Raw genomic sequence first — 14,681 nt, forward strand, 5'->3', positions numbered from 1 at the left:
CCGCATTCACATATGTTTCTCTGCTTATTGTCTCAATCAACACGTTTGACCTCAGTGTCACACACAAACAAATACACCGACAAACATTTGACCAGACATGATCCAGAGCCTTCAAAGCAAAGGTGCCACAAGCAGACTCCACAAACTAGAAATTCCTGAACATCTTTTCCTTTAAAATAGTTTAGTTTTGTTGCCTTTATATTTGCATTGCACCCCATTTGAGTTGTCCCCCCTAGTTGACCCTTAGCTGTGCTCCATTCAGATGAGCCTTGTAAACAGCCTGTTTCCACACACCTTGCTTTGCTGTGTCAACGCCCACCACCTCACAACTATGATGTAGGGTCCGCTCTGATAGTGCATTCCAGCTACAGGTGCTGAAAACTAGGAACCATCCCACCAAACCCACCCCCAACTTAACATCAGCACCATGCCCCCACCAACCCCGTTCCCCCCGCCACCCACAATGAAATGTTACCACCTTCTAGACTTAGCTCAGCCGCTCCCTAACATCCTGACAAGCAGTATCACAGTCGGGACAGGAAATGCTCAGTACTTGTCGGCAGGGCAGACAGACGTTTACTCTATCAGCAGTGAAAGACTGATTAGATTAGTTTTTGGAGGAGGGTGACAGACCCACACAATATGTTTGAACTCCAGCTGCTCCTGATACCTCCTCTCCCCTTTACACACATTAAATGTCTTTCCCTAACCCCCCCCCCCAAGCCCCCACTTACAAAAAAGCCAGGGGTCATCCTGTCAAGTGGCTGTCAACAGATCTCATTTACACAAAACTAAACACATCGCTATGTGCAATGTTAAGTGCGACGTTCTGGTTACTGATTACAGATCAGTGTCTGATGAGGGTTAAGGATGGCTTTGTACTTCTTTGTGGAGGAAGGAAGAGTTTGTCTTTCTTTAAGCATAACTAGCAAACAGACAAAGAAATTGTTTGAATTGAAGAGAAGTAGGCTCTATTACAGAGTAAAACAAAAAGTGAGAGAATTAAGTTCATTTCAGTCTGATGTTTACCAACTTTCATTCATTATAAAAAAGCACTCACTAAAATAGGACTTTTTGAAATTAATTTGCTGATTCATTTCGCTGCTGTTCCCTAAATCGGGCGCACTAATTAGGTTTTCACACAATATGCAACAGGCAGGCTTTTATCATAATACTGCCTTTTGTTTCCATGGTTTCCATTCAGCACATAATGCTTGCAAAAGGATGAAAAAAGGGGAAAAAAGACTGATTGATGACTCTTGCTAGAGGCACATACACATAAACAACCAGCACTGATTGATTAAGTTTCTCGTTGACTTTTGTTTCTTAAACACCAGTTAAAACAGCACTCTGTGCGATGGAACGTTGGGCCTGCAAGCTGCCATTTTATGCCTCCGGCGCTTTTTTCTTTTAGGACCAGCAAGAAGGGAAGAAAGAGAAATTGGACCTGGTGACCATAGGTTCTTCACAAGAGAGTTATAGGCACTCAGAGTGAGTGATGCCTAGGCTCGCCCTGCTTGCAGATGCAGTCCATTCATTCACCGTGTGCCAATGAAATTATGAGAGCTTTTTTATTCTTATGAGCTTTTCTGGTAACTGAGTTTTCCAGATGCACACGGAGAATTCTTTGATAGATGCTACCCTCCATGTCCCTTTGGTAAATGCTCCATGAGTTTGCCCTCAAAATAGATGGATTATTATGTGGTTGGGTTACTTTACTGAAGCAGAGCAGTTGTGTGTGCCACACAGGAAGTGCCGATTGAAGAGCAAGGGACAACCTCCAAGGAACAGGCTTATTAGGCTAGGAATTGGCTCATCTCAGAACCATACAGATTCCAAAGCATTTTTAGGTTTCGCAAATGCATAGATTTTGTTCCAGTTCAAAGGATATACAGGCTAAAAGAAGGTTTCATAGTTTGTCAAACTGTGAAGGTGGAACCACACCATACCAAATTCCATAGTTTTGTTTTGAAATGTGCTATATTTTAACTAACTCATAGAAGACACTTTGTGTGATGTATTTTGAATCTGTATGGTTAAAGTATGCTAACATTTGAACCTCCTGGATGAGCTGACCTCATGCTGACCTTCCAAAGACTAGAGGTCACTTCTGTGACCAACAGAAAAAAAAAAACACACAAAAAGCTTTGTCACAGCCGGCGAGCAAACACTGAGGGGAACAGCTGCGAGTTTTGTACTGACCATGCAAACTGCTGTAGGCTTTGTAAGGTCATTATATGATAATGAAAATCATTACAGAATTACATGGGGGTTTAGGACATGAGAGCAGCGGGAGGGGAGGGGAGGGCCACATTGGGTTTGATAAATGGACTGTGAAGGTGCCCATCTGGCCCTCTCTATGGCTTTTTCTTCCTGCTCTTTTATCCATTTTCGTCCTTTACTACCCCTCTTTCATTCTCCTCTTCTGTTCGGCGTAAAAGCAGGCAGGCTCCAGTGAAAGATTAACAGAGTGCATACTGAACTCACCTCTGTGGAGGAGAAAAGAAGTGGGAAGACAGGCGGAGGTGTTTATGACCTAAAGCAGGATTTGTGAATGACTCGGCAAACCTTGTTCTCATGTCTCTCAATGTGGGCTGGTAGTAGAGTAGGCAGCCATTGACCTTTGGCATTGGAATCTGTTGGACAGCTCAAAACGTGTGATTGACTGTAGATAGCAGGCAAATGTCCATTGTTTAATTGTGTTGGGTTTCATAGTTCTGCTTCCTGTTAATGGCAAAGACAGATATGTTCCTAGTAGCTTCAATGTTTTTCAATTTTTTGTAAGGAGCTTGGGTTTACTCCATGTGACAAGTGTGAGCCAGCAAATTTTGCAACAGCAGCAGCCATGGATTGAAATGCATCTAATATGTTATACTTACAATGTCCCTTTTACTGTCTAATTCCATTGTAAATTGGAAAGACAAGGAGTTGACCAATGCAATAGCTCTACTCTCAAAATCTGTGGCACAGTACATCTTTTGCCTGTGTTTATTACTTTCTAGAACTTGTTAAGAGTTGGTGAGGTCTTAATCCCAACAAAGCTAAATCAGCTGACATGGCAGGCAGAGCTAGAGGACAGAGAAGGAGGTCCACGTGTCCACAGCTGCATTCATCACTCAGCTGTCCAGCTTGGCCTGTGACCTGCAGGGCTGTCTCCCAGCCTCCATTTGCCTTTATGTTTCCTGCCATTGTCGTCCTTCCTTGTCCTCACCTGGATAGGGCCCCGCGACACAAAAGGTCCAGCCTGTCATCGAAACCAAGGGTCACTTAAGGCCAGGAGGGGCCAGAGAGCTGGAGTTGTGCCTAGCCAGGGTTGACCCTCTCTCAGTGATGTCAGTTACCAGTTGCACCCCTGTGGAGATGCATAGAGACAGAGAAAAGTGAGGAGAGAGACCTTCATTGGCTGGAACTTCATTCCAGGACTGGTGACATTTCTTTTGTGTTGTCCCTGATAGATCCTGCCTCGATTTCTCTGATGGAGTGGGACGGGGAGTTATGGGAGACAATGGTGATCCCATTGACCCAGATGGGAGTTTAAAATATTGTCAGTGCCGTGTCCACAATAAAGAACAATGAACCCCATCCTTGTCTAATGCAACAATTACTTCTTTAAAGCCTTATGATTACTATCATGCCATAGACCATGCCCTTTTTTCATAAATTCAACCCCTCGAAATGCATAGATTACCTGAGACTTTTAGAAATCTGCATGTGTTCAGCTGTCATTGTTGAATTGTTTTTGGTGGGTTTGAAATTTAACTTTTACGTTTTTTGTATGTGGTACCTGGCAGGTCATCATGAGAAAGAGTTGTTGGGTTTGTTGGATGCAGCCCAAAGAAGATGAAATTAAGCGGCTAATAGAGAGGTTTACTTAGCAAAGGTGGTAGTGTTAGGGCTGGCATCATAACCCCAAGGTTCTGGTTGGCAAAGGTTGATCTGGGCATGATGTCAACCAGGCTTGGATGATGTATGTTTCAACCCGATGTGACAGGTTTATCAGATCTCCCAGAGAGCTGCCCCACATTTGCCTCTACATCACCCCCACGACCACAGTCCTGTTTAGTAAGCAGAACAGATGCAGCTAGCTCATTCTGTTTTCCTTGGCATGACTTGCAAGCCTAAAGTTTCTCTGGCTGCGCCCTTGTTTCTCTTTACCTCAGGGGTTTGCTAGCAAACACCTGTGTGTGGTGGGTGGAACCCTCATCCCACAGCCATTTTCTCGGTCTGTGTTGTCTACATGTACTTTTTCTTTGTACCACCTACTTTAGCCGTCATCTGCAATCGCTGTGTTTACTTGGTTCATGGCAATGGAGGAGAAAACAAATAAGTACATGTCATCTGTCTCTTTCATCGTCCGCCAGCCTGTAATTAGCACAAGCGCAGTGGTTAGCCTAAGATGCTGTCGTCTAATTTGTCTGTCTTTATCTTAAACATATCTGTGTGGTCCCTTAGACCGGTTACATGCGTGCAGCAAGATCGCCTGTGGCCTGGGTGTTTGTGAGGTGTGTGTTTGTGTGTGTCTGATGGTAAATTATGAATTCCTCCTTCATGCACCCGCCCCTGTTTAGCAATCAGTCAGTTATGCATGACATGTCCTGACCTCAGCAGAACCTCACAGCTGCTGTTGCCGTAGCAATCGTCCTCCCATCTTAGATAGCTCCCAGGCTGGATAGTACTTCAGAGTATGTCTTATTCTTGAAAGAATGTACTTTGAACCAGATGACGGATGATCCCATTTCTGTTGCTTCCTGTTCACTGCACCAACAAGTTTTAACTCTGTAAATTATATTCACTTACCTCTATCTCCGCTAGTTCTTAAAGCTGTTTGAATCCATGTTTTCTCACATTTTCGTCGCCAAGTATGGGAGTGAAACATCCACATCACACTACCTTTGTAAATGTCTGTGCTTATCCTCGACTGAGTCTCAGTTGCATTAAATTGCTTCCAGGTTTTAATGGAAACAGTCGTTTTATAATTATGCATTTCACAGTGAGTGTTTGCCAGTGACATGTGGCACAGAAAGGCAGAAAGAGAGAGTTAAAAATGTCATTAAAATTCCCACAGACATTTAAAGACACTTGTTGCAGAGACAGTTGCCCCATAAAACGCAGCCTATTTTAATATGGAAACAAGATTTGCATTTGGAAAAGACAGTGTGGTAAGTATTATGGTGGGGGTTGTGGGTATGGACCTGTTTTACTGGTAGTCAGGAAAATCAGGACATTCTTTCTGGTCTAACCCAACATCCCAGAGAGCTGATAGAGCATGATTGGTTGAGGATGTGTGACAGGCATGTGACATTTACAGCATGAACATGGCATTATGGTTCAGCGGAGAGACATTGTCATTACAGTTAAACTCATGAATAAACTGTAAATCATATTTGTACTTTGACTGTACGTTTAATATTCAATTACAACTGCAATAAATGTATCAACCTAATGCAAACATTTTGCGAAGTTAAAACGTTGTTTGTGTGCGTGAGATAGTGAGCACAAGCAGAATCATGACAGAGACACATCTTATTTATTATTATGTATAATATGGTAATATACATTTAAATTAATTATATCTAGCTGTCTATCTATCTATAAATATACATATAGACATACACATATGTATATATATAGACATATACTGTATATACATATCATATATATATTTTTAAAATACTTATATTTGGATTTATACTGTATATGTACTGTATATAAGAATGTATCTTATAAACATTTTTTTTCAAAAAAATACTTATCCCCCCCCTCTCCCCTGATCTAAAAAAAAACCATAATCCCCAAATTAAAAAAAATATATAATAATTTACAAAATCTTATTAAGTCAAGGTCTGTCATTCACCTTGTAGGGAGTGGTGAGGCGGCACCCTACCGCCCTCTATGGACCAGACGCCACTGCCTATATTGCTTGAACACTTCATTTTACATCAAGCATATTGTCTCTTCAAGGCTGGCAGGTCATAAATTATCCTGAAGGTGAGGATGGAAGTTGGAGGAGATAGTTATGAAAATTTCATCTGTCTGCCGTAGCGGCCGCAGCTGCTCCTGTGACCAGCCGTGTGCTGGAGGAATTACACTGGGTCAGTTCGTGTGTGTGTGTGTGTGAGGGCAAGTTCTTCATTTTGTGCATTTGCATAGATACAGGGACACATGTGAACAGTTAACAATGTGCATGTATATATTGCACAAAACCATGTGAGTCTTAGTGTATTGCCACATATTTCCCGTGTGCATTTGGGTGTCACTGCACCAATGTGTACAGTGGGTTGGCCGGGTAAGACCTGCCTGTCAGTGTGTGGAACATCTCTGGCGTCCCTGTCACCTGAGGGCCCCTGACTCTGCCCCGAAGCGGGGAGACTAGGAGGGGGGGACAAGCTCACAGGGCGGTCCCCAAGCTGTCTCTGTTCATTACCGCTACAGAGACGGGACATGGCCGGCAGGTGGCCAGACCTTTAGTCCTTGCCTACTGTGATCATCTGCTGCTTCACCGTGTTTGTGTGTCTGTGTGGGTGGGTGGATATTAAAGTGTGTGAGTCTGAATAAGAGTCAGAGAAAACCTGTAACTTATGTATCCGAGCAGGGAGGTGCATATTTTATATTTGACCTACAAATGTGTGTTGGTGTCTGTGACAGATTATTGCACTGAAGCGATGTGCCTGTGCATACACATCACTTATCACTGTGTTTACACAAATGTACAGAAATTCTTGCATTTGGAGATACTCGAATGCTGCTGTGGCACTTTCTTGACAGAATGCAGAGCAGCTCCTCTCTAAAGACCGCTGCTTCAAGTGGCAATTAGTAGCAAAAGAAATACACAGTAAACTCTCCCTGCATCCCCTCCTGTGTCAATCTGCAGTTTCCAGCAAAAATTCTATTAGGGCCAAAGTCCATAGCTGTTAATTACAATTCTAACTAGCTGGCCTCCTGACGAATGGATGAATTCAGCAGTGATGTAGGATAAAAGGGATATCAGCGATTTCACTTCCGAGTACAATGGCAGCCTCTGAAATGGGTCATCAATCCCACAGTGATAAATGTCTGTTGGAGTAATGACTCTCTTATCGGTGCCGGATTACTGCAGATATTTGTAATTAGTGTAGCCACACAAGTCCCCGACAGATGTTTTTGAGACGGCACAATATTGAAGCCTTGTTTAAGCGCTAAATGGGAACTTTCAGCAAAGAATAGGCATAGTTAGAGCTATTGTATTGCGGCAGACAGGTAAATCCTGAGAACTGAGATGCTGTTTTGGCTGTGGGAATGTGTGTCTGTGTTCCTCCGCATGCTGATGTAGACCTATACCTATTTTACACAGACACACAGACACAGACACACACACACACACACACACACACACACACACACACACGCACACACACAAATACTTGAGCTCATGTCCTAATAGCTAAATACACAGCCTAAGGTCCATCCTTTAGATATTGAGCTCAATCGTCACATGACTGTGAGAGCCAGGGGCTCCTCTTCTCCTCCTGTTCTTCCTCCTCCTCGCCCTCCTCCTATCTCAGCCCCAGAGGTAGCCACTGCTACGCCAGGGGGAGTGAACGATTCACTTTTAACTTCCATTTCTCCTGTTTTGGGTCGAGATTCACTAGCCGCCCTGAAGTTTTTTCCTTCTTCCTCCACTTCCAGCTCTCATGAAATCACAATGTGATGTATTCAGCCTGAGGTGTAGCTCTATTCACAAGGCAGTTTGACACTACGAAGCCCTGCTCTGCTCTGCTTTCACAAGGTTTTTGTACAGATGGACTGCTGACAATTCAGTTCTACCTATACAATTGTTCTGGCTCCATACGACAGCTACTTTAACGAAAGGTGTTTAGGACTCACTTTAAAAGGAGGCATCTATTTTTTTCAATAGTGAGTCACTTAACCAAAGTGTGTAAGTGTGTACATAAATTATACATATTTTTGAAAAGTATTGCTAATTAACCCTTTGTTCAGAGGTTTTAAATTTGTTTTTTTACTGTTACTCCTGGCAAAATATACTGTCACAAAACCTACTGTTCAACACCCCCACAAACCTAAACACCCACACACAGCCAGCCTGGCACTGACAGACGTGTAAGCAGATGCAGCCAGAACTGGTAATGGCAGGTGATTATAAGTGGCACATGTGCCAAACTAATTAAACCCCTGGGTTGACAGCAGCATTTGGTAGCACTGGCATTCTGGCATGCTGGCATTAGAATAATTGTAGCAGCAGCACATTTCACCTGCGAGACTGCAGCTAACAACGTCATTTATTTTACAGCAGGCTGCGCAGGTATTGCTACAGAGGCCCAAGTTAGCTTTCTTTCAAGTTAGCTTTGACATGTATGAAAAGATTTGGGACAGATTAAACCACTGGAAAGAATTAATTCAGGTGCATTTCAGAATTTTCCAATATTTCCGTGCTGTACATTTATTGAAATAAAACCTGATCTAGAATAGTTTTGATATTAACTCAAACACATATAAATGTGCATGTATTGCTATTTTAAGGCTCATAAAATATAAATAAAAGCATGAATACAATATTATAAATTAAATAGTCCAGGGAAGAAGATACTTTATCCCAGCACTGACATGTCTTGCAAATGAAAAATTGTAATGAATCCCCCCCTCCAGGTAATCTTGCAAAAAATCCAAGTAAATTAAGTCCAAAATTCTAATTTAAAAAGTTATTTGAAGGAGGACACAGATTAATAAAGGCTCATGTCTTCATGAAGGCTGACCCAGCTCTGCATGTCCCCCAATCAGAACAAACTGCAGAAGGCATGCAGGCAGGAAGGAGACAAGGACAGGAGGACGAGCCTCACAGTTTGTCTAGTGCTCAGGTCATCACGTCTCCAGCTGGAGGGCTGGAGCTGTGAGTCTACCTCACAGAGGTCAGGACAATGCCAAGAGGCCAAAAACTGCACCAGGAGGCCCACCTGCAGACTTGGATCTCCACACGTACACCTCACACATCCACACACCTGGAAGGTTGAGTAAGAACTGTGACATACCTTTCTGTGGAAACTAGTCTGGCTGTAACCAACTTGACTGATTCATGTAATTGCCTTGTGCTATGCAGCAGGTGTGGCTTGGCCAGGTGCACACTACGCTGCTTCACAAGGTGTGTGCACTTAAGACGAGAGGTAAATCTAATACAGTACCTGTATCAGGTGTCGGAGTGAGTGCAAGGTATGCAAGGTCATGCATGCTTTGTCAGATTTATGGGCTGTGGTGTGTCATATCGTAGGCTGTCGTGCAATAGCCACTCATGAACTTAGGCATTCTTTATTATTTCCATGCAGTAAATTACATTGATGACAAATAGGTTACATTCAACCCCCACATGTTGCACTGTCTTGTCCACTTGCACATAATTGTTTCCTTTGCTTAACTGCAAATATATCAGTTGCCCCAACTTCACTCATACATATTGGGTTTTATTGCACATGCATGGACTGTGTTCACTCGATAACTACTGTGTTAAGCTGGTTGTAGAAGTGAAAAATCAGCTCTTTGAAGGCACAAGTAAGTGGCCGATGGCAGCTGATAGCTGGGGCTTAGTGGATCCTCATTATGTGCTGTAGCAAGCTGATTAAAACATTTGATTTGTTCCCAGTGTGTGTGTGAGCATACAGTCAAGTGCCTGTTGTGTGTGTCCCGTGCATGTGCAAGTGTGCATGTGCGTGCGCATGTGTGAAAGAGAGGGCCTTTGGGCTGCTGCGGTGTGTTATCTGTTTTTTCAACCTTGTCATACTAATTACAGTCCATATTTACTTACATTCTCTTTTTGTTTTCTGCCCTCGATAGGCATCTGTGAGCGCCGTTGCCTGGGCTGTTCTCATTAATAAACTGATGAAGTGTGATAGGTCTATCTAGTAATGATACAGGGAGCTTCTCCGAAAAAAAGAGGTCATGATACAAATGTTGTCGAGCTTTCTGCAACCACAAAGAATTATGTTCTTGTTATCAGTGACACTATGAGTGCAGTTCTGCCAATGACTGTTAGTGGGGAAATACTCCATGTTCAAATCAGAGCCAAATGAAAAAAGACGTTAACATTCATTTTTTTTATCAGAACGTTATTGCATTTCATTATTGTCCCTTGATAAGCTTAATATATTTGTCCCCAAATTAATGTGGGGGATGGGAAAGGATTAATGGGAAATAATTGAAGAAAAAAGCTGAACAGAATGGATTTTATTTTTCTAAGTTCTTCGTTATCTTTCCCTTTGAATAACTGAATTTCCTTTGAAATGAAAACAATTTGAGAATGTTGACCTGTGTCTAAGTTACTGATGATGTTTCCTGGTATAGGCTCAGCAGAAAATAAAAATAGAAGGACCTGACCACACCCTGAAACGGTTGATAGCTTTTCTGAAACACTATTTCTGATTAACCAAATCCCTGTGGTTAACTCAACTGGTTTCAGCAGAATCAACAACATCATTATGCGAGTCCATGTGTGTTAGAGACACATAGACCAACTTACAATAGGATTAGTAAATGGTTAAACTGAACAGGAAGCTGAGCGAGGATACATGGCAGGGTGCGCAGGGTAAATCACCGACAGCTGAGTTTTATATGGGGGAGGTGGGTGGTAGGTTGGTAGGGTGTTTGGGGGTGTGAATGGTTTTATATGAGAGTGAGTGACTGATTCCCAGACATGGAGCACAGTGCATCCTGAATGGGTAAATGGCATTTTTTCAGACTGTTAGTCTGGGAAAACATATGGTGCCATTTGGAGGCCCAGACTGGTGCACGCTGTTCTCCTGTAATTAGACTGGCCCAGCAGAGCAGCTACATAACTGCTTCATGATAACAGCCCTACTGTAGCCTACAGTGCTGCTGCCACCCAGCCCTGGCTTCTGCACAGGACCAGCACACCACATTACACATCCTGTTAACACACTGTTCAACACCAGTGAACACCAGTGACACCACAGCTTTGGCAGCTGCACATGTGCACTGAGGGCCAGATTAACTGTACGTATGCGGTGGCACGTGCAGAAACATGCACCACTTCTTTCATTTTACATGTAATTGCTACATATATGAACATTTTCAGTCTGAATTACCAAAAGCCTTGCAATCAGTGACTGGGACTTCCTCATGGTTGCACATTTTTAGGAAGGGTTTCCTTAAAATGTTCAGTTCAGCGGTTGGATTTCTAAAAATAAATCAAATATGTTGATGTCTGTAACTAAAATTGTCAAAGTTTAGTTTATTATCCAAAGGCTCCCCCGTCACCTCCTTACTTGGACAAATATTACATGATTTGAAATGTTATAAAACAATTTTTTTATTGCATTTCTTTATTATTAGCAATGCATTTTATTCCAATTGGATATTTTTTTGCTACATTGGTACAGCTAAACCTTCACCTTTTTGGGAACACTAGTGTAAGTGTTTCTATAGAATCCCTCTCTATACACACTGACTCATTTATAGTTTATTATATGTACTGGGATATGCACTGTTGCCCATTTGGATGTGCATGTACTTCCCTTGTAGTGGTTTTCTCTAGAGTTGATGTTGGTTCGCCCTATGCTAAATATGCTAAATGTCACATTTAATGTACATTTACAAAACATGTATGAATCATTCCCCTTAAAGGAATGATCCACTTAAACATCTCACATTTTGTTGACCTGCACTTTGAATGCTTTCTATGTAAAGGTAGGACACCTTTTCTTGTTCAGTTTTTTTCTTTGTTATTGTCTTTGCTCCGTTCTTTTTTTGTGATCACACCCCACCCTCCCTTCATCAGGATCAGGGGAGCAGATTGTGGGTCAAAAGCGTGGGTTGTGTTGGCAGGGCTGTTGGGGCGTCAGCTGGGCTGTTGTCCTGTCAGGGGAGAACAGCCTGGCAGCCCGGCGGGAAGGCCCTGTTAAAGATACACTGCTGGGAATCGGACTGAGCCAATGCCTGGTCCAAACCACACACACATGCACGCATGCACACACACACACACAAACTGGGGGAGGAATGGTAAGGAAAGTGGTGGGGGTGTCCAAACCTGGGATAAAGACATTTCCTTCCTCATTTATAAAATCTGACACCACCAGTCTGTCCTCTCCTCCATGCTCATCAGCATCCCTCTTCAAAGATCTCAGACATGCTCGCGCACACAAGTACCAACACACACACACACACACACACACACACACACACATGCTGGTGTTCAGATACATTAAAAATCCAAGCTGCTCTTAAGTCTTAAACTGCAGTTCCTAATGTACCAGTAAATACTTACTCAAAAGAAGAAAAAAAAAAGCCTTGAATTTATTCTCCCCTTTTAAGTTTGTTTAAGAATTGTTAGAATGTGTCTCATAATAAAAAATGATCTCCTGTTAATTTCAAACACATTTTTCAACCACTTTTTAGGTATAATTTGTACATTTAGGATTTGACTTAGTGGATCCGGGAAAAAACTATGATTGGAAAAAAAGAGATATTTTATTTATAATAAAAAGTGTCAGAAACCTTTTTGCACTTTAAACATAGCTGTTTCCATCTTTTCAATATTTGTGATTATCCTTAAACATGGTTTGAATATACATTTTTTCTTCAGAGGACATTTAAGGGGAAACATTGTCACATTTCTCTATACATTCAGGACCAAATATGTGCAGCCAACAATGGTCTATATGCACACACACACAGTGGCATATGACGACATACTGTGTGTGTGTCCAGAAGGGGCTGATGGCGTGGCATACTATTCTCTTGTTGTCTGTTTAGCAAGTAAAGCATGTGAGAGCGCTGCCAGATTTGCATATGCCGCCATGTATATTTCAGCAGCGTTTAAGACACACATCACCGGCAGTGAATTATGCATGGGACTGGTACAGTCGAGGTGCTTGTTTTATGCACTCGTGAAGGGAAATTGAACTGTGTTTTCTTCTGCTCATGACGCTCAAGGCCCAAGGCCCATTAAAAGCTCACAGAGAAGACAGCCTCTAAATGGACTGGTGTTGTACGTCCCATTCCCCGCTAACAAAGGGGGCCCGCCATAGGGAGAGGCGTCCGACAGGTTCTGACAGCAAGTAATAGGATTCCCACCTCTCCAAAGGAACTGACTGAGGTGCTGTTGTAGCATCCTTGTAGACCATTCTGCCTTTTAATATGTGAATGTGCATGTGTGTTTGTTAAATGCGGTGCTGTGGCAGAGATGAGTGACTGAATAATTCAAAACTGGCATGTCTCACAAAATGATGCAAACCCTTGCATGGATTGTCAGTGGGAGGAATAGAGTGTTGCAGTAAAGACAGCCTAAAAGGCTCTTATGCATTATAAACAAGCCTTTTGAAACTGTTTTCTCATATGCAAATGGAACACACACAGCTGCAAAAGCTTCATATGAATCTCTCCCATTCACTGCAAATCTAAATGAGCCATAGGGCTGTTTATGTTTTTATTGTGTATATGACGGCGAGAAATTGTGAGGGGTGGGGTGGGGTGGGGGGGGGGGAGACTGTGGGTCGAACATACAATAAATGATACTGCTAATAATGTTTACTTCAAAGAAAGAGCAGTCAGAGCTGTGGCTTTGCCTACACACAGCAGTTGTGTTCCTGAGCCTCTTCTGGATGGAGGGAAAAGACTGCAGAGGATGAGCATCATTAGATGTGTCATTTAAGACACCTAGGCTCTCCCACTGCTCTATATTTATCCACTTGCATGTCTCTAACAGGCCCTTAGGTCAACACATTGTGTCCCTACCTGTCAGCGTAGCAGTGGACAGGACATATGTGGTGGATAAAGACAATATGCAGCCACCTATAAGTCACCCTGTCCTCTCCTCTCAGCTCCCAACCTCTTCTTTTCTCTTTAACTCACCTTGCCACTTGATGCATTTGTGACAATGCATATATATTTCCGGTTATGGCAATCTTGTTAAGCTTGGCTTAGTACCAGTGAATCTGCTATTTATAGAATGTGCTTTAGCCACCTCTACGTGGTAAATGATGATAAGCTTAGCCTGTACTAAACAATCTCATAAACAGCTCTGCAGCTCAGCCCTTAATGGCCTGAGGGTCTTGTAACAGCTTTATAACACATTTATTACCCCCTTTTATGACCAAAGAGCTGTGAGCCATAACATAAGCTAACACTTATTTAATTCCCTGACTTATATTGGATTCAAGTCATCTTCAGCTTTTGTTTTTGTTATTTTGATAACTTGATTGAATTCACACCTTGGTGTATTATGACGCCAGAGAAAACAGTCTCCAACTCTTGCCTCAATTATTTTATCACTTGGTATTCGGAGTGCAGTAAGGGAAGAGCAGAAACCATTACTTTGTTAGCCAAAAGCACACATCCACTCAGAACAGACGAAAGGGCCAGCATGGGGAATAGAGATATTTGATGTTGAATCTCCCCCTATTTACAGTAGGATGCCTGAATAAACGTGTTCAGAAGCTGGAAAGCAGCATTATGACCCATAACCCTGAGGTATTTGAAATGGAACAGCAGGACTTACTTTGAAAAAGAATAGGAGATGTGCTCTGGGCTCACTGTTTATACCTTGATGTGATTTGGACTGAAATATAAAAAAAAAGACCTGTTTATCTGTTCTTTGCCTTTCGTCCATGGCTGAAAATTGCAGGGTTTAGGAAAGCGAGGCTGTTTAGATGCACTGCAGTGCTGGCAGTGGTTGGAAAAGG

At 42.5% G+C, this 14,681-nt stretch overlaps 1 protein-coding gene across 1 annotated transcript in view; it reads left to right on the forward strand.

Moving 5' to 3' along the window:
- The window catches only part of fto (FTO alpha-ketoglutarate dependent dioxygenase), a 116,076-nt gene that overhangs the window by 53,843 nt on the left and 47,552 nt on the right, over window positions 1-14,681 (forward strand). The gene's annotated exons all lie outside the window — the stretch shown is intronic.

Source organism: Labrus bergylta, chromosome 3 (assembly GCF_963930695.1).
Source record: "Labrus bergylta chromosome 3, fLabBer1.1, whole genome shotgun sequence".
NCBI lineage: Eukaryota > Metazoa > Chordata > Actinopteri > Labriformes > Labridae > Labrus > Labrus bergylta.